Below are 27,071 nucleotides of genomic sequence, written 5' to 3'. Positions count from 1 at the left end.
GGGTTCAGAGCTTAGTGTGGTATATATTTCACATTTCAGTTATATCTTGTTTTACAGCTCTTCCATCTACAGTTTTTCTTAACACCTGGCTCACAGAACAACCTCAGTTAATGTATGCTGTCACAGCCATATTTGCTGTGAAGAACCTGTATACATTTTACATGTCTACAACAACATACCAGAATAAACACACCAGTTTTTTGTAGGGATCTTTATTACACATCAGTATTAGTTGGTCAAACTTTTTTATTCAGTTAACACACTAACAGTATACCTACTAGCAGTAAGCGTTGTACTCCTTCTTAGCTATTTGTGCACTATACTGCAAAATAGATTTGTACTCAACAGCCTTTCAGCACAGCCTCAACAGTCTGTTGGCATGGGCTTCTATGTTACTAGCTCTCTCTGCTGCAGCTGTAGGGGAGAAAAACAAACATTATTCATATCTGTCTATCAAATTCTCAGGCTAGTATTTGCTACAAACTACTTGATAGTGATACTTACTCACTACTGGAGCATTCAGTGCCCATGCATCTTGGATCCACTGAGCCAAGAGCGCCCCTTCCTCCGCTGTATGTCAGCATAGTGGTGCAATACCTGCTCACCAGTCTGGGGGATGCCAGTAACACTGGTGAGATCAAGTGTGAGATGATACCAGGCCTCCGCTTTGTATAGTGAGCCCTGTTACCCACCCTGCAGTAGTCTCTCCTCATGGTTTTCTACAAGGAGTCCAGCCATGTCCTTGGACTCCTGAATGTTCCAGCACTGCACCCAAAAGCGCACTCCTTCACCTACACCAGCCATAGTACCTGCACAGATGAAATATAACAGATTCTGGCTGTATTCCTACCTGTGCCAATTAAATAAAGTGATATTCACTCCCTTTGCTGTAATTGGACCATTTTGAACATGTTAAGCTACGCTAAGCATTGCACAAATCCACTAAGCTGAGTTGAACAGTGCTTAAAGGGGTAATTGATAAGCACCGCCTAACAGACCGCAAATCCACTTAGCTGAGCTACCTGCTGCTAAGTATTCATGTCTAAGCAATGCTTAAACCTGCTAAGCATAGCTTAGCATTGCAACCATTGCTCACTTTTCATTTTTAGAGAATTATCAGACTAATCATTTCATTTAGTAAGTGTATATTATTTACTTTATATGACATCCCTCTATGTGCTTTCATTATATTAGCAAGGGGTGTGACTATACTGTGTGGGATACTTGTGTATACATGGGTGGTTTCACATATTATATGCAGTCATACTTGCATTTTACACAAGCTACACTACCCTGGTTGACAAAAATCAATTACTACATGCTTTAAGATGACAATAATGATTTTAACACTGCTTTCCCATTTAAAAAGAAATAGTTTGCCTTGGTACTTGAACCGTGAATGCCTGCATGTAAAGTCAAGACTCTAACCACTACTCTATTTCAGTTGGGGAGTTTTAGCTGTTTAATTTTATTTATCTCCTCTGGGGTGTTTAAGCAATGCTGGGCAGAGGTCCATAATGTGCACACCTGTTCAGTTACGCTTAAACATGCCTTAGTATGGAAAAATATATATTTAACTATTTGTCCTTGTTCAGCTTTGTTACTCTAGGAGGTTGATGGGTATATGAGGCAGGCATCTGTGCATTCTGCAGACACCTGTACAGTTGACTTGATGGCTACGGCTGTACAGCACTTTTACAATGCAGGGAGTCTGTGACCTAATCTGTCACACACACCCTACATTTCTTTAATCATCTGCTTGCTCTTTCAGTGTCTGCGGACACTGACATAGCTATTCTGTGCTGTATGGCACTTTTACAATGCAGGGTGTGTGTGACAGACCTGTCATGCACTCCCTGCATTTATTTCCTGATCTACTACTAATTTCAGTGTCTGCGGACACTGAAAAAACCCTTTGTTTTTGCTTTCAGTGTCCATGGACACTGAAATGCATTTGGAAAATGCCGTATGGAACTTTCTGAGTGCAGGGGGTGTGTTCGTAGTCTGTGCAGTACTCAAACACGCCCCCAGCACTCGTTCATGGTTCGTGTCAGTTTAGCATTCACAGCAGCACGCCTTCATGAATATGCAAGGTGCGCTGCTGTGGCTACATGGACACGAACCACTTCTTGTGGGAATAACACTATTCCTGCATGGAGTTTATTGAATCCCAGGGTGTGTGTTGCATTAGCTGTTGCAAAAGGCATTAGTAACTGCCCCACCTGCTGCATACTCCACTGAAGTATTTAATAACGATAAGGTGGTGTAATGGAAAACTGGTTGTAATGAGAGCAGATGAACTTCACGTAGGACTGCTAGCCGCAATGGTAGCAGTCAAGGTTACATTAATTTGGTGACTTATCTGGTATTGTTTGAGTTGCTATAGCTCCATTAACTTACACTACCTTGGTGGTTCCATATTGTAGATGCAGAACTTGACATACAGTGTTTGCATTCAAATTCAGCAGACCTCAGTCAGTTCATAAAGTCAGGTAGATTGGATTACAAAAAGGCTGACAGTGACAGTGTTAGGTGAGTGTTGACAACCCAGAGGTATGTAGGATGCATACAAAGTGTTAATTTACAGTTAACAGCTGAAACTGTGTGATGGAGTGTGTGGTAAAGGTCTACACTGAGATTAAAGCCACTCTTTTGCTTTATTTATTTATTTATTTATTTATTTATTTTAGATTTGTTTACCGGGAGAGCCTGACTGGACATGAATCCTATTTTCAATGGAGGCCCGGGGAGAAAAGCTCCACAAAGACTAGCTCAGAAAGACAATACCTTACACAATACAGAAGCTGTTGAAATACAGTACAGAAGTCAGTTAGTAGGTTTTTCAGTTAATGATGTACTAATGTAACATAAGCATATAACAATTATACATAAGCATATAATAATTATACAATGTAAAATAAAATTATGTGAGAAAAATATACAATCCAGTTAGGTGGCTTTACAATCAGTTATTTGGATACATTCCTACAATGATCAAAATAATACAGTATGAGATATTATAGAATTGCATCTAGAGGGGTCCTGATTATGGGGTTGCTCATGTTTCACATTTAGTAAACTGTTTTTGCTCAGTGATTTATGAAGTTGCTTACCACAACAAGGGTAGCCACTCAGCAGTGTGAACCTTGGCTCTAAATGATTGTCACTGTTGAAGTAACACTCTGATCCCTTAAGCAATAATGGGAAAGAAATGTCCTTTTGTCTTCCTAATGAATCCAGAGGTATCAGCTTAAAATATAGGCTACATGCTGGTCATTTGCCACTGACTATTTACCCCTCATTCAATCCTGAGAAAAATAAATTTCTCACACACACAAAAAAAATTAAGAATGTGAAAACACTGAGTCAACATTTTGCATGACAAAAGGGTAGTATAAATACCCTGTCTCCATGATTTTAAAGAGTGGTTTAAAACAGACCAGGCATTAGTTAAATATTAAATACAGGCATAAACACTCACAGGCTCTGAGAGCAAATTTCATATTTCTTAAGGTGTGTCATGAGTTGTGATATATATTGTCAGTGATTTTTGGCTAGATGGTGAAGAAAAGCAATGTTAAGTCTTCAATGGTTGAAAGTTGAACAGCTTTGGATCATGCTGTTATGACAACCGATCTTCTTATTGAGTAATTTAAGATAAGAATAATTATGTGCCACGGTGCTTTGCAGAAAGTTTCAGAAAGTGCAAACAAAGTTCATCAAAGCCAGCTGTGTAATTGTCAATAAAATTAGATCTCAGGATATAAGACAGCCGTGTGCTGTTTTTGAAAGCAGAATTGTTCTGTTACTAGTTTTATTGATGTGAAGCAGTAGTTCAGAAATTATTAGATTATTGTCTCTAGGAAGATCCAGGCCTATCTCTGTAGAGGTTTAAGGAAGTCATAAAATCCTGTGTGCTTATGAAATTAGCTATTTGGTGAAACTTTTATGTGTGATCAGGCTAATTGTTAAAATGCTGAATATTTGAAATGTATGGGTTTGGTAGAAAGGGCCATTTTTTCTGCATAGTTCAACATATTTTCTTTTTTCAACAAAGTGAGGGATTCCAAAACAAAGTTGCAGACAGTGCCGTGGCATGCTGAAGGAAAACTTTGGTGTATTAGGGGTGGACACAATTTCATAACGGAGGTGAAATCAAGAGCAAATAATTTACTCCATGTAGGATAATTATGGACTCCACACATGCCCACCAGATTCCAAAACACAGCAGTTGTACCAAACCCATTTAAAATACATCAGAGTACTTCAGCCACACTTTATGTATCAGTGATTATGTGCAAATCATATTTTGTAAATAAGCATTGCGGACAATTCAGTATAATGACTTTGTCTGCAAATCTTCGCCATCAAGCATCTAGGCAAACTTGTTAGATATTCACAGATTCTGTTCATATCCACAGTTCACCAAGGCATTTATTTTTTTCCTAACCATATACTTGCATATGTATGCAATACCCTTGACAATCATAGGCATGTGTCTAGTTCATTAATATTCTGTAAGGTTAACCCTGAGTAAATGGCATGATTCTTTCAAGATGCTTTAATAAATTAAAATATGACAGTTGAAGTATACACATAGGGCAATATTAGCAAGTTCAAAACAGCACTTTACTTTAGTAGGTAAATAGTGGCAGGTTATCACATTATAGCTTACCTCTATATCCATGAGGTAGCTATCTTTAATAGTGAAGCAGCTCAGTGCAAGGAGGTATTAAATACCATTTGTGTCATACATAATTAATGATCTCCATTAGCATACAATGTTGTGGAGCCACCTCAGCAAACAAACTTGTGAAGCTTTTGAATCTCACTGCATTCTGAAGGTTGAGTGCAGAGTTTGATTTTCACATGGGGTAATTGTCTAGGCTTAAAATGGACCACAAGGGTAGTTAGCCTAGTACTAATCTATGAACCTATTTTGCAATAGTTCAATGGTGTCAAATAGGTGTCAGTGACCATGTATCTCTGGAACATGTGACTGATGCCAGCCAGTAAACTCATAGCATATTATATGCACCACATCTGTGATACTGACACATTTCAAATTATAACTTTGCTTGCTGTGAACTGAGTGGTACCTCAGTCAGCATTTTCATCTGAGCATGTAGATTAAGGCCTATAAAGACTTCAACAAAGATGTTGATGGAGATGAGGCTTTGGTAAATTCAAGTGCCAAAATGGACCAAGGAGGAGACAATGCAGATACTCACCATCTATGCTGGACATGATCAAAGGATGCAAGCTCATCTAAGGAACTTTGTGATGATTGATATATGAAACTGGATAGCAAGGGAATGCCAAGGAAAAAGTGGAATCTACTAGATTGGTGTGGAGGTATGTCACTGCTACAATGAGCTTCACCAGAGACCTCATAGATTCATAACTAAAAAGATTAGTGGCCTTAAAAATCTTAGTTATCAGGAAAGACAGTCTCTTATAGACTCCACTTTAGAGATCTATGTCTAGCCTTTCATGCATGAAAGATCCACCCCTATCTGATCTCCTATTCCTTTGTAGAACTAATGCGACATCAAATACTCAGTTAAAGGAACTAAACCGTCATCAGCAGATAAATAAGACATGTTGGTATGACAGATTAATATCCCAACATAGTCACCTCTGGAACAAATTTCTACTACATATTAAGCAGTGAGTATTGCAATCACAATGCAAGTACAAGACATGCGAATCTGTAATCCTTACACTGTGTTATAACTGCAGGGTTAGCACAATCTGTAGAATCATTAACAGCATTTCTACCTACTTTGCTTTGTAGAATTGAATCCCATAGTCTTAAACCTCTTTAATGACTATTGATTGTGTATTCCAAGTGCAGACAGATGTTTTCTTGTAAACTATGAAATGTATACCCTGTGTACTGACACGTTTGTTTTACACCATAGGTAAATGTGCATTCTGTCATTATCTGCAGAGTTTCCAGACTATTTCATAATATGATATATGTGTGCAATGATGCACTTATGTTTAATTTATTCATGGATATGACTTATGTGTGTGTGCGTGTGTGTGTTTGTGCATGTGTGTGTGTGTGTGTGGGGGGGGTGCTCTTAATGACATTAATTAATAGTCATGTGATTCATGTAATTTAGATATTTGTTAGGAATAAATTAAAGCATTGTGTGGTAACATGCATATCCTTTGTGAGAATGATGATATCACAAATGACTACCTTAAATACTGTGCATGTTACTGCTTATAGCTGAGTTGTAGTTTTGTAGATACTGTGATTACATGTAGTCACAGTTATATATATACTTATGGTGTTCAAATTTCATCACATCCTTTATCTATGGCATTGGCTAGCTTGATTATTCTTACACATTTATGGCTGGCTTGCAGAAAATGTGTTATGAGAAGTGATGTTCTGTTCTGCTCTGTTATTCAGGCATGTTACAGATGTCGACATTTCTTATTGCACTCCACAGTTTGGAGGTAATTATGTACATTGTGATTTTGAATGTGTATAGCATCTTATGTAATGCACATAGTAGCACTTGTAATTTACCTATACTTCTCATAATGTCATATACATGCATATTCATGTTTGGCTAAAAATATGTATGTACATGTCCAAATGTACACCTACACATATAGGTATATATCTTGATCTGTATATGCCCACTTATGTACTAATAAGTATGTATTTATTTCTATTCCTGAATGTGTATATACAGGAAGATTGCAATATTGATTTATCATTCAAAATATATACAGACAAATATATGTATATATATATATATATATATATATATATATTTATATATATATATATATATATATATATATATATATATATATATATATATATATATATATATATATATATATATATATATATATATATATATATTTATATATATATATGGATATATACATTGTATTTCTTATGGCATAATACCACATTAAGTTTAGTATGCAATAAATTGTACATTTGTATGTCTTTGTCTACTTGGTTAGGTATATACGGGTATATATGCAAACTTACATTTCATCTTAGTTTGGCACACTTGTTAGTGTATGTAATGCTTTACCTGCATATTCACAAATGTAAGTATTTGACTTCCATCGCTTCATGCAAGCATAGCAAAGCTTAAGTAGCTGCGCAAGTAGTGTTCTGCTCTGCAGTGTGAGCATATGTGAAAGATTTAGGTTTGACTCTAGCTTTCTCTACTTTGTGGTCAGTTATACGTTCACAGTTTGAAACATTAATGACCGAATACAAAAAATGTGATATGGCACTGATTGCTGCTACATAATAATAGTTACAGTCTTCACTGCTCTTTTATCTTACATAGCAGTAATTATTCTTCATATATTTGTTTTGTTTTGCAGCTGCTGAGGACCATGTCTGCAACCTCTCTGTTTACAGATAAAGCATGTGCAGGTTTGAGGAGCAGTGGACGGAGAAAGGTATGTGTTATTACTTTCCACCTTTGAGTCTCCTGAAATACCAGTAATATATTCTATTCTGCTAGATTAGATTTGTATTCCTATAACATTCAAGCATGCAAATGTTATGACAGACTTCCCATAATGCATCTGTGAGGAATTTTTTTAATTTATTGTGTATAACATCAAAATTCATATCATTTTATGCGAAATGTTTTCTTATGTTTTGAGTTATTTTTTTCCTACACTTAGGTTATGTGGTGTTGATTGATACAACGTAAATTAAACATATCTGTGTTCAGCTGCTGTTTTCACCCCAAGCAGTTGGAAACTTATATGTATGGTAATAGTTTTTGGTTGATTATATGGTGTATATAGCCTGCATATTCTATTACTTAGTGGTTGTCTGCTGACTTAGCCTTTTTTGTTTGTAGACCTTTATTAGCATGTAATGCTTAAGTTCCACTACTCTTGCAACAATGTATGACCACAATATTTTCTGATATTAGTGTGCCACAAGCCATTCTTTAGATTATTGTGTTTCTGAGGTGTTGCCCATATGTTCCTGATCATCAATACAGTCTATATATATATATATATATATATATATATATATATATATATATATATATATATATATATATATATGTAATGCAAATGTAGTAAGTCACAGTGATCCATTTGTTAAAGAAATGTGCATCATACACATAATTTCATAATTTTAATATTACATACTGTCTGCTTAAATGCCAATGTGATTAAATTATGTTGTGATGTTATCCATTAACCATATTGCAATGCAATCTTATTTACATATATATTTTATCTATATCATTGCTTGTTAATATTAATATATATTTGCACCAGATACTTTACTCATAGTATGTTAACTTGTAATATTAATTGTGCAGCTGTATATCTGAAAAACTGAGTACTGTTTGACATGTAATGTACCTGACTAACCTAATGAAAATATATGTTGGTCATGATTCTATTTATATTGTCAATATATGAATATGAGGGCTTTTAGAATCACACATACTCATTACATTACACTTGTTATTATTGCATCTTTGTATCTTTTGTTATACAATGTATACATAAACATTAAGACCAGGTCTTATGACTATTATGGTTGTTACTTGCATATAATATAATATTTTTACAGATATGCTGGGGTACAATCAACATTGCAGTAATAATTAAATGTTACAGATGTCTGCCTATAAGACTGATTGCGTTATGTAACACATCAGTATATCCTTTTAAGCAGAAGATAGCTGTGGTACTATAGGAAGACTTACCATGTGTATTACAGCCACATAGATATCTCCAATGTGTGTGTGTGTGTGTGTGTGTGTGTGTGTGTGTGTGTGTGTGTGTGTGTGTGTGTGTGTGCGCGTGAGTATGTGTGTGTGTGTGTGTGTGTGTGTGTGTGTGTGTGTGTGTGTGTGTGTGTGTGTGTGTGTGTGTGTGTGTGTGTGTGTGTGTGTGTGTGTGTGTGTCCTCTTTTTCATGCCCTTCATAATTCTTCAGTAACTGTGCATTGTGTAATCTCTTGGTTGGTATACTATAATAGTCACATTGACAAATTACATTTTTTTTAACAGAACTTTCATAGCAACACAAAGAACAGTGTCACATGACATACATGACATCTGATTACATAAATAAATAATTTTGCATTTTAATGGGCATATATATTTATATGCATGCCTTTCCACTGGTGTCTTATTCTTTGTCTCAAATTGAATGCAAAGAAATGCATCATCATTCCCTTCGGCACAAACAATATCCCTTCACACTATCAAATTAACAACAATACCATAAGTACCAATCATTAGCGGACCGGAGTTACACTGTGGCGACCCCTAACCGGGAAAAGCCGAAAGACACAAACAAAATCATAAGTACCCACAAAGTGGTAAGGGATTGGAGTTCACAGGTTGACCATGACCTTAACTTCGACCACCATGTGTCTACTGTAGTAAGAAAGGCTTTCTACATAGCACACTTGATTAGTAAAGGCATTGCCTTGAGAGTAAAAGAGGTTATAACCCCTCTATACTCAGCAGTAATCCCAGCCATAATTGAGTATAATGCCCTATTTGGCATGTACTGTACAAAGCACCTGCAGCAATTGGAGAGACCTCAGAGGTTTCTAACAAAGAAGATCAAGGGACTCCAGCACATGCCATACACAAACTGACTAAAGTCCCTGTCACTTTACTCTGTATCATATAGACTTCTTAGGAGAGACTTATGCCTGGATTATAGAAGAATTTCAGACCCAAACCCAATGAACTTGTTGCATATCTATAAATGAAATATGACCAGGGCTATACATTCCAGGCATCTAAATATGGCCCATGACTTAAAATAGGACATGCTGGAGGGACAAATGTATCTTCCAGTGACTGCTGTGTCTTTGGAATAGGCAACAATTCATGTGAAACAAAGCACCTCTATGACACTGTTCAAAAGGAATCTGGATGAGTGGATGAAGCACCATAATATCTTACCAGGAATAGCACCCACAACCCTTCTGGACATGGGTAGTAATTACTAAAAACAATCTTGGGTGTTAACTAACATTTCTATGCTAAAGCACTGCAACGAGGAAAAGCAATGCCCAGGATAAAATCCAAAGTTTATTGACATAAAATGTGACGAAAATACAACACACGTTTTTTGTCTACAACTCAGACTTCTTCAGACAATGAATAACAGTTCACACTCATAATATATATCAATTGGAGTGAAGCAATTAATTCAAAACTCCCAATGGAGAAACTTTCTCATGAATAATTAATAACATACAGATAGACCTTTTAACACAAGAACACACCATTCCATTAGACAAAAGAAATATATCCTCAGTAAAATCATAATGTACTAACCTGAAAGTTTAAGAATATGCATAGAAACTTGCAAAATCTTGAATAAATGTATGCATATAAACATAATACTTCAGTATAACATCCTCAATCCTAAGTAACCAAGAAAATAAAAAGATACAACTTTGTTCAAAAATATTCAACAGCCCCCTCTATAGGTCTTAAAATGAATGACAACGAACATACTAAAAACCAAAGATGACTAAAAAGTGAAGATAAGTTTACAATCCATACATCAGTGGGTAATTACTACAGAACCTCAAAAGGTCTTAAAAATCTTAAAAATCATGAAAATAGAGGAGAAAAGCTTCCAAAAAAAATCTAATGAACTATTTCACTGTGTCTGTAAAATTCCCTAAAAACATTAAAAACTATAAATATATATATGCACATAATAATGTATGTAAAATTATATATATAAAAAAAATATATATATATAAAATATATATAAAAATCAATATAAAAATCATGACAATTTGTAAAATTCTAAAATTCTAAAAGAAAGGGTATAAATAGTACCAATAATATTATTCTCCAAATGCATCTAAACTACCAAGGGAAGTAAAACTAACAATAAAATACCATTAAAGTCTGGCTGCTCTCATCTTTAAAACTGGAGTCAGGGAAACAGTATCATTTAATCCTGGGAACTTATTTGCTTCCAACACAATTTGCCAATAAAGTTCACGATATTCTATCTTTGTTTATCTTATATTTTTATATATATACTTTTACATACATTATTATGTGCATATATATATTTATAGTTTTTAATGTTTTTAGGGAATTTTACAGACACAGTGAAATAGTTCATTAGATTTTTTTCGGAAGCTTTTCTCCTCTATTTTCATGATTTTTAAGATTTTTAAGACCTTTTGAGGTTCTGTAGTAATTACCCACTGATGTATGGATTGTAAACTTATCTTCACTTTTTAGTCATCTTTGGTTTTTAGTATGTTCGTTGTCATTCATATTAAGACCTATAGAGGGGGCTGTTGAATATTTTTGAACAAAGTTGTATCTTTTTATTTTCTTGGTTACTTAGGATTGAGGATGTTATACTGAAGTATTATGTTTATATGCATACATTTATTCAAGATTTTGCAAGTTTCTATGCATTTTCTTAAACTTTCAGGTTAGTACATTATGTTTTTACTGAGGATATATTTCTTTTGTCTAATGGAATGGTGTGTTCTTGTGTTAAAAGGTCTATCTGTATGTTATTAATTATTCATGAGAAAGTTTCTCCATTGGGAGTTTTGAATTAATTGCTTCACTCCAATTAATATATATTATGAGTGTGAACTGTTATTTATTGTCTGAAGAAGTCTGAGTTGTAGACGAAAAATGTGTGTTGTATTTTATTCACGTTTTATGTCAATAAACTTTGGATTTTATCCTGGGCTGTCTGGTGCATTGCTTTTCCTCGTTGCAGTGCTTTTGGAGGTTATTCGTTTTTTGTGCACTGTTGGTCCTTGTTGCTGTTTAACATTTCTATGCTATTACATTTGGAAGAAATGGCTAGGCTTGAAATGATCTCCATTCAATAAACTAGTAATCTCCTGTGATCCTATAATTCTATAAAGCTGCTACCATGGTGTTCTCAAAATTCTGTTTTGTAAGGCATAGGCACTGTTGTGCATATATTCAATATTTCTCTCGTTTTTTTTGGACATGCCTCATGATGAGCATTGTACATATAAGGTCATATATGGCGTTTTGTACTTCTACCTTATGAGGCACATTAGCAAATTTCATATGCATTACTATTATTATTTACATAATTATCACATGCTGTCATTACTGCATGCATTGTTCCATATGGGCAGGGGTATTACTTCTTCAATCTTTAAGTGTGTGTGTGTACTCATAATCATGCAGTGGAGCATAATATTTCTATATCAGATACAGTCTTCTCCTGAATGTGGCATATATATGATAGTCACAGTTAGGATAATGTGAGTAGGGTATAATTGTGTTGTTCACATATATACTTAGAAGAGATGACAGCAACTCACATAACATACAACATTTTTCTCATTCCTCTTACATGAACTGGTGATGTCAGTTAAGTATGCTTACCTGCAAGTTATCCACGTGTGTATATATTGCACACATTTGTTTGTTGATGTTTGCTGCCATATGTCTGTTCATAAACATGACATGTCCTTGATTAAATATCTTATATAACACTATTGGGTCATGCTGTCCCACTGGTACAATTATCTTGCATGTGCTGTGTACTGGCAATTATTGTGCATGTATTACACAGTTTAAAACCATTGTTTTTTGAGTACTGTGACAGTACATCTCCACATGAATCTTTGACATACTGCATTGCCTTTCACTGGTCCATTGTTGAATATGCAGTGGTGACGCAATGCATAGCATCATCCATAACTCCTTTTTAGTCTATATCATGAGTATGGTATTAACCACTTTATATCAACATCAGTTGTATGCTGTTCACATGGGGTAATTGGCTAGGCTTGAAATGGCCCACAGTGGTAGTTAGCCTAGTACTAATCTATGAACCTATGAACCTAATTGGTAGCAGCCTGAAAGAAAAATAAAAGCATAGTGAATTGCAGTTAGCTATTTGGCTTTTAGTTAGATTATTGGATTTATTCTAAAAAAGACTTACAGTGTATTTACTGCATTGTAGAAAGTCTGTGATCTGGATTGCTTTAAAACACCTCCCCCACTATACCTACATATGCGAATGTACTTATCTACCCGCAGATTCCACCATTTTCAAACTAGCCTGTGATCCTGGACCCAGTCGTCTGCCTGAATATCTTAGTATGTAGCCACAGCTGTTGATTGTGATTGTTCTGTATAAAATATAGTTGAGATAGCATTACAATCTAATGAAAACGCACTTGTACTTTATGTAAAATACAAATGCGACAGAGTGTTTAAAGCTGAAAGATTTCCTTGTAAAACAGATCTGTGATAGCATGTTTTGTTTAGTACACTAGAGATAGCGTTTCTCACTAGCAAAAACACATTTGTTAATACCATTACCTCTGAGTATTATAAAAATGTGACCATATGTATCAAATTCAATGATTAATCTGTAAAATGCATTTGCGATAGCATGTTTTGCTAGAACAAAGTGAATAAATCTACCAGGGTTGCTGGCTTACTGTATTGTTTTAGTGGGGCCAAGTATTTCAGTTTAGTTATTAAGTTTTTGCTCCTAAGGTTGCTACAAATATATAACGACTATCATTGAGCAGCTTTAAGCATCTGAATACAGAGTACAACACACATGGTTTTATACTCTGCTGAACTTAACTGTGAAATGTTTAACTGATATCCTGCGATTGTTTGCATATTAAGCAAAGTATATCTTGGTAGACATCTTTGTCAGTACGCATTGCTGCTAACTACTTTATCCCTATCTAGGTACTATCTCCGTACCCCACCTGAAAGGCTTAATTATGCTTAAGGGACTCTGCTTTCCCTGTGATCACTCTGACAAGCAAAAAAGCCATTCCCACCGTCCGCTTAAAAAGAAAACATTCAAACTGCAAAGGTTATTATCTTTTGTTTAACTCAGAAGAAACTCTAATCATTCATGCGTACTGGGTTTAAAGCATGGTAGTCTGCCTCACAATTCCTATTTAGTTAAACAAATCAGATCTGGCTCCAATATTATCAAAAATTGCTAGCAGCATGAAAGAAAAGTAAAAGCATAGTGAACTGCAGTTAGCTATTTGTCTTTTAGTTAGATTATTGGATTTATTCTAAAAAAGACTTACAGTGTATTCATTGCATTGTAGAAAGTTTGTGGTCTGGATTAGCCCTGCTCCGCTCACCCTCACTATGCTCGGGTTTGCTATGCTACCAACCCTGCCGCCAAATTCCACCTGCCCCCAGTACCACTACATTTATAGCAATTAAACCACTCCCCTCTATTTCCTAGCCATACAAAGTCACTACCATATTAGCAAACTCCCCTCCCCCTTTTTTTGTCCTCCTACTACTTCCATATTTAGTGACAATGTCCCTCTATGCCCATAATGACTTTTCCACCCAAAATATTAACTATAAAACTCAACATCTTATCTCTCATATTACCCCTTTTAATTATTCCATACCTCCTCACCATTTATGAAAATCAGCAATGCTTAGGGTTCAAATATCCCAAACACCAAACCAGTACCCCCATACTCCCATCCACATCTGAACTATTAAATCACTACCCTCCCACTAACACCATCCCCACCAACATATATCTTTATAAGCCAAGACAAATCCACCCCAAATTCAAGTGTTACCAAAAGCTATTATTTAAATTTATGAAGTTCTTAATGAACTTACATAAGAATCTGACTAGGGATGGGGACATCCACCCAAATCTGGCCCATCTTAGGCTCTAGACTCATTTAGCCCATCTCCCATCATCAAGCCCCCTAAATCCTTCCAGGCCTGCCATCTAAATGTAAAAAGCTTAAACAATAAGGTACACAACCTGCATGCTCTATTATCAGTTCACTCCCCTGATACAATGTGTTTAACAGAAACCTGGATAAAACCAGCAACCTCAGGCAATGAGATATTACCACCTGGATATAATATACTTAAGGCTGACTGTTCTTCCAGAAAGGGAGTTGGGGTAGCCATACTATATAAAAACACCCTTAATGTTACAATTTACCTCACCTAACCACCTCATGCCTTACAATGCAGAAATTCTGACTACCAAAGTGCAAATTAATAAAAACAAATGTCTAAACATAATCTGTATTTACATTCCCCCAGGCAACAACACCAACACCTTGGAAGACATTCTGAACTGGATATCTTCTACTTACCCCCAAGAAACTATTATCATGGGAGATTTTAATAATGACTGGAACTCATGTTCCTCAGACGCCCCCCCCCCCCCCCACACACACACACATATAAACCTGTCTGGATTTTCACAGCTCATACATTCCCCCATCAGAATAGGAAAACCCAATCAAAAAGACAGTATCTTAGACTGGATACTCATCAATAGTCATTCCCACTTATACAGGTCTGGGACTCTCCCGAATGAACTTAGCGACCACCTTATTACATACACACTAAAATGCAAATCAGTTATGCCCGACCTGCCCACCTATAAGTCTACCAGAAGCAGAGAAAACTTTAACCCCACAAAATTCCAGTCTGAACTCAAAGCTTGTAACTGGAAAGATATAAAACAATCTTCCCCTGGATGAGGCTGTTAATTACTTTAATATACCAGATTCTTTGAAATACTTGGTTCTCATGCACCTAAACGCTGAGTTAGAATTAAAACAAAAATTGCCCCATGGCTTTCAAAAGACTCCAAATCCAAAATCTTACTTAGAAATAAGGCTTGGGCCAAGTGGCATACTAGTAAAGCCTCTCTAGACCAAGTTAATTTCCAGCAGTTAAGGAATGAGACAAAAAAAATACATCCTACTTGACAAAATTAACTACTACTTCCATCTACAACAGAATAACCACAATAACCCTCACAAATTTTGGGCAGGCTTAAATAATCTCCTCCATCCAGGTCAATCCTCCACCCCCACCCCCCACAGATACCAGCGACAAAAGTAATGAAGAGGTGGCAAATACTTTTAACAGTTTCTACACTGAGACTATTCAGGCCCTTGCCCGACAACTAACTCGTACCACCTCAACAGTCAATACTTCTATAGTCGATTCTTCTCTTTCTTTCAGCCTCCAAACAGTCTCTACATCCTTCATCTAATCCTTACTAAAAAAGCTAAAGCCAACTGCCCCATCAGCTGACCTTCTCCCACCTGAGTATCTGCAAATAGCTGCAGATGCAATAGCATACCCCATCTCAATCCTAATTAACAGAGCCATAACAGAAGCCACCATCCCCTCTATCTGGAAAATATCATGTCATACCTCTCCACAAAGGCGGCATATCTACTGAATTGTCTAACTATAGGCCCATAGCCATACTGTCTCCCCTTGCCAAAATCATGGAGAAGTGTGTGCACAAAGAACTTCTTCACTATCTCATTCAGAATAAACTATTGTCCAACTCTTAACATGGTTTCAGACCACATCACAGTACCTCCACAGCACTCCTCTCCTTCACCAATGTCATTAATCACAACTGGAATAACAACGAAATCTCCTCTACCCTCTTTCTAGACCTGTTCAAAGCTTTTGATATGGTCAACCACCAACTACTTATCCACACTCTGTAAACCCTATCTTTAGATAATCAAGCTCTCCATTGCCTTGAAGCTTATCTGAACGGCAGACAGCAAGCCGTTTTGTGGCATAGCAAGCTCTCTCACCTGTTACCCAACAACTTAGGAGTTCCCCAAGGTTCCATATTAGGACCTCTTCTCTTTCTAATCTTTATCAATGATCTCCATACAGCCATCCCAGATGCTACTTGCATTCAGTATGTGGATGACTCTACCTTGGTATGCTCTGACACCTCCCCAACAAATCTACTGTTAAAAACCCGGAGCACATTCACCAAAGTTGAAAACTGGCTCTCTAATAGGTGCCTGATCTTAAACCCGAAAAAAAACCTAAACTACTACTTTTTCCCCCACCCAAAAATCCACGGCAGTAACCTTTACCATTACATCGAATAATGGAACTATCATCTTATCTAACTCCGATACTAAACTCCTAGGAGTGATAGTTGATAATAATCTTAGATTTGATTCACATGTAAATCAAACCATTAAATCAATCAATAAAAAACTTGGGTCACTCTATAGAATAAAATACTTCCTAACTCCTCGAACTAGAGTAGCTACTGCCCATTCTCATCTTCTCTCTACCCTTCTTTATGCCTCAGCCATGCTTACTAATCTTAGCAAATCTAACCTTAGTAAACTTTCCAGCTGCTATAACAACATTGCTAGATTTGCCACTGGCACACCTTATAGGACACACCACTGCCTTAATCTAAAAGAGTTAGGCTGGATTGAACTACAGAGCCTTCAACAATTGAATCAGCTTATAGAAGCTTATAAAATTCTCAAACAACCAGGTGACACCCCTGCACTAGATAATATAATCGTCCCATATAGTAATCTCGGCTCACTCCACTCTTCGAATAGACTGCTCATCCAAACAGTGAAAGTGAATAATTCAGCTGGAAACTCCCTATTTGGTAATGCCGTGGGTAAGATATGGAACTCCCTCCCTGCTCACCTTACTCTCATGACCTCCTTATCCTAATTCAAGAAAAGATTGAAACTCCACTACAAAGCACAATGGCTATGTCCCTGCACTAGCCCTGCTTAGCCCGCTGCTTTAAAAGTTTATGCTAAAACCCTTCTGGATTTAACTCCTTACTTGGTTGACTGTCTCTGTCTTCACAAAGATACCTCTACCAAAATGTATACCATTAGTAAATATGTAAATATCTACCCATTGTATGTAACTTAGAACCTCACTAAGAGGTAGTATTTATGTACTAAATCTATTATCAGCATTTTTAATGTATCTGTATAACTAGCTGGCTTGAACGAATCTGGAAACAATAAGCTTTTTATGTTTAATATTCATTTCTCTATGTATGTATGTATGTTGGAGCTTTTCTCCCCGGGCCTCCACTGAAAATGGATATGTATCTAGTCAGACTATCCCAGTCAACAAATGTAAAATAAATAAAATAAAATAAAAATAAAATAAGTTTAGAGCAATGTTGGGTATTACGTCTTAGTTTACTAATATAGTAAAGAAGTATTTATAATTGTCCTTAGTAAAGAAGTATTTATAATTGTTCTTAGCCTCAGATGCTAATCTAAGCTCGTTGGCTGCTTTAGTAGACCATCTTCAGAGTTTTAGTAATCTTTGGTAATAAAAAAAATATATATATATAACAAGGGTACCATGAAATGTGGTAGATGTGGGCAATATGCCTATATTTTTAGTGGTAAGACACTAATGTGCCCAATGTGACATATACCCAAGCAGAGCTCCACGTGGTCCTGCAGAGGGGTCCTGGCAACAGAGAACTGAAAGAAGCGACCACTTTCCAGATTTAAGTATTTTTTGGCTTTTTTATCTGCATTGTCCTCTCTGGCTTTCATTTAACTAGATATAACTGTTTTTGTGTCTATCTGCTGATTTCTGAAGTATCTGCACTTAAAAGTAGCATTTTGGTCGACTCTGGTCGATTAATACTGTTTTTTTGTTAATTTAACTGCTGAGGCTGCCCACTAAAGTGTGCTAGCCTGTGTAAATCGATTTTACTGTTTGCTTAATTGCATTTCTGTGTGCTTTCCTGAAAAAAACAAAAAACAAAAAAAAATACTCCTTGTTTTCCCGCCTTTGCTTGACTAGTTAAGACCAGTATACAGGCTTTGCTGTATTCTGGGCTGTGTGTAGTTCCTGTGTTGGCCATTGCCTTACTTGGATAGAAGGAAGTTTCTGAGCTCACCAGTGGGAGTGGGGAGCCTTGAGCAGCCTATCTGTCCCTGGGGGAAGTGACCTCAGCACTTGAGCTGTAAATCATTGGTTGCTTTGGACCATTTCTAGCTCTTTTCAAGTTCCCTGTATAAAAATTCGCCGCAGGGCGTTTTTTTCTGGCTATATACCCAAGCAGAGCTCCACGTGGTCCTGCAGAGGGGTCCTGGCAACAGAGAACTGAAAGAAGTGACCACTTTCCAGATTTAAGTATTTTTGGCTTTTTTATCTGCATTGTCCTCTCTGGCTTTCATTTAACTAGATATAACTGTTTTTGTGTCTATCTGCTGATTTCTGAAGTATCTGCACTTAAAAGTAGCATTTTGGTCGACTCTGGTCGATTAATACTGTTTTTTTGTTAATTTAACTGCTGAGGCTGCCCACTAAAGTGTGCTAGCCTGTGTAAATCGATTTTACTGTTTGCTTAATTGCATTTCTGTGTGCTTTCCTGAAAAAAAAAAAAAAAATACTCCTTGTTTTCCCGCCTTTGCTCGACTAGTTAAGACCAGTATACAGGCTTTGCTGTATTCTGGGCTGTGTGTAGTTCCTGTGTTGGCCATTGCCTTACTTGGATAGAAGGAAGTTTCTGAGCTCACCAGTGGGAGTGGGGAGCCTTGAGCAGCCTATCTGTCCCTGGGGGAAGTGACCTCAGCACTTGAGCTGTAAATCATTGGTTGCTTTGGACCATTTCTAGCTCTTTTCAAGTTCCCTGTATAAAAATCCGCCTCAGGGCGTTTTTTTCTGGCTATATACTGAAGCAAAGCTCCACGTGGTCCTGCAGAGGGGTCCTGGCAACAGAGAACTGAAAGAAGCGACCACTTTCCAGATTTAAGTATTTTTTGGCTTTTTTATCTGCATTGTCCTCTCTGGCTTTCATTTAACTAGATATAACTGTTTTTGTGTCTATCTGCTGATTTCTGAAGTATCTGCACTTAAAAGTAGCATTTTGGTCGACTCTGGTCGATTAATACTGTTTTTTTTTGTTAATTTAACTGCTGAGGCTGCCCACTAAAGTGTGCTAGCCTGTGTAAATCGATTTTACTGTTTGCTTAATTGCATTTCTGTGTGCTTTCCTGAAAAAACAAAAAAAAAATACTCCTTGTTTTCCCGCCTTTGCTCGACTAGTTAAGACCAGTATACAGGCTTTGCTGTATTCTGGGCTGTGTGTAGTTCCTGTGTTGGCCATTGCCTTACTTGGATAGAAGGAAGTTTCTGAGCTCACCAGTGGGAGTGGGGAGCCTTGAGCAGCCTATCTGTCCCTGGGGGAAGTGACCTCAGCACTTGAGCTGTAAATCATTGGTTGCTTTGGACCATTTCTAGCTCTTTTCAAGTTCCCTGTATAAAAATCCGCGACAGGGCGTTTTTTCTGGCTATATACCCAAGCAGAGCTCCACGTGGTCCTGCAGAGGGGTCCTGGCAACAGAGAACTGAAAGAAGCGACCACTTTCCAGATTTAAGTATTTTTTGGCTTTTTTTATCTGCATTGTCCTCTCTGGCTTTCATTTAACTAGATATAACTGTTTTTGTGTCTATCTGCTGATTTCTGAAGCATCTGCACTTAAAAGTAGCATTTTGGTCGACTCTGGTCGATTAATACTGTTTTTTTGTTAATTTAACTGCTGAGGCTGCCCACTAAAGTGTGCTAGCCTGTGTAAATCGATTTTACTGTTTGCTTAATTGCATTTCTGTGCGCTTTCCTGAAAAAACAAAAAAACAAAAAAAATACTCCTTGTTTTCCCACATTTGCTCGACTAGTTAAGACCAGTATACAGGCTTTGTTGTATTCTGGGCTGTGTGTAGTTCCTGTGTTGGCCATTGCCTTACTTGGATAGAAGGAAGTTTCTGAGCTCACCAGTGGGAGTGGGGAGCCTTGAGCAGCCTATCTGTCCCTGGGGGAAGTGACCTCAGCACTTGAGCTGTAAATCATTGGTTGCTTTGGACCATTTCTAGCTCTTTTCAAGTTCCCTGTATAAAAATCTGCCTCAGGGCGTTTTTTTCTGGCTATATACCCAAGTAGAGCTCCATGTGGTCCTGCAGAGGGGTCCTGGCAACAGAGAACTGAAAGAAGTGACCACTTTCCAGATTTAAGTATTTTTTGGCTTTTTTTATCTGCATTGTCCTCTCTGGCTTTCATTTAACTAGATATAACTGTTTTTTTTTGTCTATCTGCTGATTTCTGAAGTATCTGCACTTAAAAGTAGCATTTTGGTCGACTCTGGTCGATTAATACTGTTTTTTTGTTAATTTAACTGCTGAGGCTGCCCACTAAAGTGTGCTAGCCTGTGTAAATCGATTTTACTGTTTGCTTAATTGCATTTCTGTGTGCTTTCCTGAAAAACAAAAAACAAAACAAAAAAAAATACTCCTTGTTTTCCCGCCTTTGCTCGACTAGTTAAGACCAGTATACAGGCTTTGCTGTATTCTGGGCTGTGTGTAGTTCCTGTGTTGGCCATTGCCTTACTTGGATAGAAGGAAGTTTCTGAGCTCACCAGTGGGAGTGGGGAGCCTTGAGCAGCCTATCTGTCCCTGGGGGAAGTGACCTCAGCACTTGAGCTGTAAATCATTGGTTGCTTTGGACCATTTCTAGCTCTTTTCAAGTTCCCTGTATAAAAATCCGCCTCAGGGCATTTTTTCTGGCTATATACCCAAGCAGAGCTCCACGTGGTCCTGCAGAGGGGTCCTGGCAACAGAGAACTGAAAGAAGCGACCACTTTCCAGATTTAAGTATTTTTTGGCTTTTTTTATCTGCATTGTCCTCTCTGGCTTTCATTTAACTAGATATAACTGTTTTTGTGTCTATCTGCTGATTTCTGAAGTATCTGCACTTAAAAGTAGCATTTTGGTCGACTCTGGTCGATTAATACTGTTTTTTTGTTAATTTAACTTCTGAGGCTGCCCACTAAAGTGTGCTAGCCTGTGTAAATCGATTTTACTGTTTGCTTAATTGCATTTCTGTGTGCTTTCCTGAAAAACAAAAAAAAAAAAATACTCCTTGTTTTCCCGCCTTTGCTCGACTAGTTAAGACCAGTATACAGGCTTTGCTGTATTCTGGGCTGTGTGTAGTTCCTGTGTTGGCCATTGCCTTACTTGGATAGAAGGAAGTTTCTGAGCTCACCAGTGGGAGTGGGGAGCCTTGAGCAGCCTATCTGTCCCTGGGGGAAGTGACCTCAGCACTTGAGCTGTAAATAAGTGACCTCAGCACTTGAGCTGTAAATCATTGGTTGCTTTGGACCATTTCTAGCTCTTTTCAAGTTCCCTGTATAAAAATCCGCCTCAGGGCGTTTTTGCGCGGTTGGGCACATAGCGCAGCAGCGGTTATACAGGTTTAAACTATTTCTGGCTCCGCCAAGTCTGCTCTTCAATTTTTCCCTTAGAAGCTCTACTCAGTCTATTTAGCTGTATATATTAGCACTTGTTTTCGGAACTTCTATCCTTAGCAAGCACTCATAATAAAATAAGCACTCTTATCCTAAAGTAAGCACTACAGGCATCCACTATCCCCTGTGAATACCCACTCCCCTTAAAGGCACAGCACTCCATATAATATTCTAGTATGTCGAGTGGTAGACCACTAGCATCCTCTCTTGTTCAGCTGGTTAATCTGGGAATCTTAAGACAATGTCACAATTGTCTCATGTACACAGACAACCCTCTCCTCCTTCCTACTAACACATATACTTGTGAGAGATGCAACTATATAGCCAGACTGGAGGCTGAACTCTCTCAACTCAGGATTGGCAAGACCAGACAGGAGGAGAAGGTACCCACACCCGAAGCAAAACCGGTCACACATAAAACCACCACTACTACAAACCAAACACATAAGAACACAAAGACATACTCGGAGGCTCTTATAAAAAACTTACCAAAACAACAGATGCCTCCAAAGCAGACACCCAGAAATACACCCCCACAAAACACAACACCTACAACACATACCTCAAGCAACAGATGTGTCACACAATCACAGCCCCTAAGGCAAAACACTATGCCAGAGACATTAGTAATAGGTGACTCTATAGTCAGACACACCGACGTTCCACTTACCAGGCTGAATAAGGAGAGGGTAATGGTGAGTTGCCTATCGGGAGCAAGGATCCGCCACATTACACACGCACTCAGGTCACTCCAAAGCAAGTACAAGTATGATGCAGTTATTGTCCATGCTGGTGTGAATGACCTGAGACGTACCTCCCTGGACTACATGAAAAGAGACATTGAGGAGCTCTCCGATTATGTAGCCCAGACTGGTATGACCCTGACCCTGAGCAGCATCCTGCCTTCAACAAAAATGATGCCTCAGTACAAAGACAAAATGATCAGTTTTAACAATTGGCTTAATCACTGGTGTCATTCTAGGGGGATCCAATGTCTGTCAGCCTGGGATGACATGCTGGACAGGCCACGTTGCTTCAAGGGATGGCTTGCACCTGTCACCACTGGGCTTCCGGATACTGGCCAAGGCTCTTGCCACCCCATAGTGCCTTTTAGGCAATGCTCAAAAGACAAATCAACCTCCATAAAAACAAAATGGAAAAAAATTAAGGGTAATGCTGCTCAGTGCCAGAAGTCTAAATCTCAAGATGCAGGCACTCGAAGCACTTCTCAGTATGGAGGACATCGATGTCTGTGCAGTAACTGAAACCTGGTTCAAGGCTCCTGAGAGCACTCCAGCGCTACCAGGCTATACCTCATATCATGCGTTTCGGCCTCAAGTTCCAGGCCGAACCACAAATGGAGGGGGAGTGTCCATTTTCATAAAGGACACCTACACCTCTCGATTGGTGGCTACCCATGAAGCATCAGAAACCATACAAGTTTTGCTCACCATAGGCAAAACTGCCATACAACTGGTCGCATGTTATAGAACACCCTCCCAATCCCAGGAATCCCATCAAGCATTCCTGAAAACACTGGAGGATATGAATGTCACACCAAACACCATCATATTGGGTGACTTCAACTACCCCAACATAGACTGGGCCCACTATTTTAGCCCTAACACCCTAGCCCAAAGATTCCTGGAATTCATTAACTCAAATGCTATGGAGCAACTGGTCACTTCTCCTACGAGGAGAGATAATATACTTGACCTGATTATCACAAACATGGGGTCCAAATGCTCCACACCGGATATAAACCCCTCACTAGTAAGATCTGATCATAAACTGATCACGTTGGATGTACATATCCCACCCCCACCCCCAGAACAAAAGACTACAGTGAAAAACTTTTCAAAAGCTGACTTTGTGCTCCTTAAGTCAGAAATGATATCTTTTAAGCCTACTGGGTTAATGGAAACCACATCCCAAAATGCTGAATCCTTCACAAAATCCTTCTACAGACATCTCCAAGAATGCATGGATCAAGCAATCCCAACTAAAACCAAGACCCTCTCCACCAAGGGAAAACGCCCGGTTTGGTGGACCCCAGCTATAAACAAACTGTACAACAAAAGAAGGAAGCTACTGCAGGACAAAGCCAAATCCCACAAGGGAAAGGCTTCCCTGATCAGCACAAGTAAAAAACTACGTTCTCTCATAAAAACATCTAAAGCAAACTTTGAGAAAAAGATTGCCAAGGATACCAAAGACAATCACAAGGCCTTCTTCAATTATGTCAGAACCTTGGGAGGAAATTCTCAGATATGCTCTGAGTTAGTACACAGCGACAAAAAATTCACTGACCCTACCGACATTGCCAATATTCTGGCAGATAGGTTCAGTGCAAATTTCTCCCCTCCCTCACCCCCTAAAGATGAAGTAATCATCCCTGCTGAATGTAACCTACCTGTCATCACAGACATACAGGTGAAATCAGCACTCAACAAAGCAAAAAACACAGCATCTATGGGACCCGATGGTATCCCCGGTTGCGTGTTACATGAACTTCAAGATGAACTAAACCCGCACCTAAGAACGCTATTCAATCTTAGCCTCACTACAGGATATGTACCTGAACACTGGCGCACAGCAACAGTGGTCCCACTCCACAAAGGGGGAAATTCTACTGACCCTGCTAACTACCGCCCCATAAGTCTGACCAGCCTGGCCTGCAAGGCTATGGAAAGAATCATCATGGAACTCATAAATGGCGACATTGGGGATCTGCAGACCCTTGATCCCACCCAGTTCGGTTTTGTAAAAGGCAGATCCTGCCTCTTAAACCTGGTTGACTTCTTCGAGACAGTCACTAGTGCCATCGACGAGGGCAAGGCTGTCCACACTGCCTACTTGGACTTGGCTAAAGCCTTTGACACGATACCACACTCTGGCATCATAGACAAGCTCAGCAGCCTAAATGTAAATCCATATGTCACAAGATGGGTAGCAAACTGGCTAAAACACAGAACCCATAAGGTCAAAATTGCTGGAGCCATGTCAGACTCAAAACCAGTCACGAGTGGTGTCCCACAGGGCTCAGTCTTGGGACCACTCTTATTCGCATTTACTTCTCAGATGTGAAAGCAAATATGGGAGGATTATGGCTGACAAAGTTTGCAGATGACTGCAAACTGGGTGCCATAGTTGATTCACCCGCTGACACACACATCCTACAGAAAGGTCTCACTGAAACGGACAACTGGTGCTGGAATCATGGCCTCAAACTTAACGCCAAAAATGTATAGTCATCCCTTTGGGAAAAACAAAGTACCCACAAATTATCACGTAGACAATAACCCACTGAATACGGAAGAAGTAATCAGAGACCTGGGGACTCAAGTCGATAGTGACCTCTCCTTTGACAACCATGTTGCCAAAGTGGTCAGAAAGACATTCTACCTTGCCCATCTCATCATGAAGGGATTCTCATCCAGATCAAAGGAGGTCATTGTACCTCTATATTCCTCCCTTGTCAGGCCCATGATTGAATATAATGCTCCATTTGGGATGTATCTCACCCGGCACATGCAACAACTGGAAAGACCCCAGAAGTACCTCACCAAGAGGATCATAGGTCTCAAACATGTGCCTTATCCAGCTAGATTAAAGAAACTTCAGCTCTATTCAGTAGCATACCGCCTGCTCAGAGGTGATTTGTGCCTAACATATAGGGCCATGTCCAACCAAGAACTGATGGACATGCTCCATCTCAAAAATCCAAATCCACCAGAACCACGCTGAGCTAAAGATTTCAACCTCTGCACAAATATGAATAGGACATGCTGGAGGGATAGATTCATAACACAGAGGTTACCCATACTCTGGAACAAAATCCCAGTTCATGTGAGACAGAGCCCTTCATTGGCACTGTTCAAGAAAAATCTCGATGCATGGATGGGAGATCGCATGTTTACCCCGGGAGTCACCTCAGTGTCACTACTAGACAGAGGTATAGTTTACTAAATAATGGGGTCCCACATGTGTCACTACTAGAGAGGCACAACTATATAATACGGGGTGGCGGAAGCCACATCACTGTTGGCTAGGCTTATAAATGCCCGCGGGCAGATAGCCTAGTACACTGCTATGAAACTATGAAACTATGTTAAAGAATATACTTAATAGTGCAATATATTTTCATCAGGCTGTTGTATGACTAAGTAGGGTGGTTTCTCTTGCTAAATGTATCTGCTGTAGCTAAGGTCTTTAACCCTACAGTAGTAATTCCAGTACATAGAGTTGCACTGCTTGTTTGATGTTTAAGTGTTGTCCAAAAGATAGGGAATTAGTTTGCATGTCAGGCTAGTTCTGGACTTGTCTTTGCATTAAGGCAGTTCCAGGCCAGTCAGCTCAGAGCTAAGGGTCTAAGAATTCCACTATTGCTGTTTGTTGTGATTTTTTTTTTTGGTAGCTGTTTGTCGCTCATCCCTCTAAATACAGATGACAAACATTTTAGTTCATTTAGATCCTTTATTACATAGAAACATGTCAGGATGGATAGCAACATCGTAAAATATAAACAAACTGATTGACAGACAGACCTTATATACATACATACTTGCATCTCAGCAGCTAACTAAGAAATAGCAGTCAAACTCGCACATGCTTAGTATTTATACACTTGTGCGAGCCCTTGGATCATAAAGAGATACACACACATTGATCTACATCCTCCCTCTTAAAAAGATTGCCCTTAAATGAAAATGACATTAGATTTAGACATGCATTAATATAGATATTAGAAACAAACACAATGTTCATGTCCAAGTTGCAGAGTATCTATAACATGGTCTGGAGAGGCGACCAGATCTTGTAACATAACAATCAGGACTGGGTTTAGCAACAGGGACAGTCTTCAGTGAACAACTCATATCAGGGACTTTGTGATTCATCACAGGAACGGGAATATTCTCTGGAACTT

The sequence above is a fragment of the Protopterus annectens genome, chromosome 3.part0 (genome assembly GCF_019279795.1).
Source record: "Protopterus annectens isolate FY-2018-M chromosome 3.part0, PAN1.0, whole genome shotgun sequence".
In the NCBI taxonomy this organism is placed as follows: Eukaryota; Metazoa; Chordata; order Ceratodontiformes; family Protopteridae; genus Protopterus; species Protopterus annectens.
Note: the sequence above shows the minus strand (reverse complement) of the source record.